The following is a 1877-nucleotide window of genomic DNA, read 5'->3' on the forward strand; positions in this document are numbered from 1 at the left end:
GCACCTGGCGCTTGCGCGCACCTTGCGAATCACCCCATGGACGCGTACGCGTGCTGTGCGCGTACGCGTCGGTGCTGGTTTATGATTTTTTAATGAAAACGTGACCAACAAATTCTCAATGGTTGTGGGGCCCATTTCCAACCAACTTTGGCGCCTAAACTGCTATTTAAAGCCAAGGATTGAAGAGCAAAGGGAGAGGAGTTCATTTTTCACTCATTAGGATTAGTTTAGATGTAGTTTCTAGAGAGAGAAGCTCTCACTTCTCTCTAGGATTAGGATTAGGATTAGGTTTAGTTCTTAGATCTAGATTTTAATTCATCTTCTTCTACTTCTATCTTCTCAATTCCTTGTAGTTACATTCATTCTTCTTCCACTCTTTTGTTGTAATTTCTTTTATGTTGTTCTTGTATTTTTTTGTAGATCTACTTTTGTTTCTTCCATTTTCTTTCAATTCAATAAGAGGTAATTCATATAGATCTTGTTTCCTTTAATTGTTGTTGTTAATTCTTTACATTTGATTGTTGTTCGAATTAATTCATGTTATCAATTTACTATGCTTTCCTTTTATGCCTTCCAAGTGTTTGATGAAATGCTTGGTTGGATTTTAGAATAGAGTTTTATGTTCTTGGCTTTGAAAGGTAACTTAGGAACTCTTGAGTTACTAATGTCCAAGTAATTGATGATTGGGATCCATTAAATCTAGTTCTCACTAATTGAATTAGTGTAGAGCTAGGACTTATGGACTCGGATTGTGCACTAAAGCTAGTCTTTCCTTGGGAGTTGGCTAGGACTTGTGGCTCAAGTCAATTCATCCACTTGACTTTCCTTTCTTTAGTAAGGGTTAACTAAGTGGTAGCAATGAACAATTTGTCATCACAATTGAGAAGGATAACTAGGATAGGACTTCTAATTTTCATACCTTGCCAAGAGCCTTTTATAGTTGTTAGTTTATTTTCATTGCCATTTACTTTTCATGCATCTTATCCAAAATCCCAAAACACCTCACAACCAATAACAAAACACTTCATTACAATTCCTAGGGAGAACGACTCGAAGTTTGAATACTTCGGTTATTAATTTTAGGGGTTTGTTACCTGTGACAAACAATCTTTTGTATGAAACGATTATTGTTGGTTTAGAAACTATACTTGCAATGAGAATTCATTTGTGAAATTCTAAACCGTCAAAAATCCATTCATCAAAATGGCGCCGTTGCCGGGGAATTGCAATGGTGTTATGTTATTGGTTATTGTATATATGTGAATATTGTGAATAGCTTGATTTTTTTTTAGATTGCTTGCTAGTAGGACTTTGTTTCATTATTTCTTAGTAGTTTTTGTTTTTATTTTCTCTTTTCACCATGAATTCTCATTTTGGCTATGAGTGTGATTACAACTATGTTGTAGGGAGTGGAGATTATAATGAAGATGTGTATCAAGGATGGAACAATCAAAGGTGGGAGGAGCCATATGTATATGATCAATCTTCATGGCAACAACCTCCACTAATGCACTATGAAGAAGAGCCATTCTATGATGCATATCAATCCAATGGCTATGGTGAATCACCTTGTGACTTTCAAGAACCACCACCATATGCCTATGAACCATATCCTCAACATAACTCTCAACCATACTCACAAGCCAAAGCCCCTTCTTACCAACCACCTTCATATGACCCTAATATATACCCATCCTACCAACAACGATATGAACCATATGAACCACATATAGAGCCACCACCATTCCAACATCAATATTTTCAAGAGCCAACTCCTCCATATTATTAGCAAGATGAACCACCTCCAATATACGAAAATTTTCAACCACAAGATGAATACTACTTTCCACCACAACCTCCCATGGAAGAATACTCAT

The sequence above is a fragment of the Arachis duranensis genome, chromosome 1 (genome assembly GCF_000817695.3).
Source record: "Arachis duranensis cultivar V14167 chromosome 1, aradu.V14167.gnm2.J7QH, whole genome shotgun sequence".
NCBI lineage: Eukaryota > Viridiplantae > Streptophyta > Magnoliopsida > Fabales > Fabaceae > Arachis > Arachis duranensis.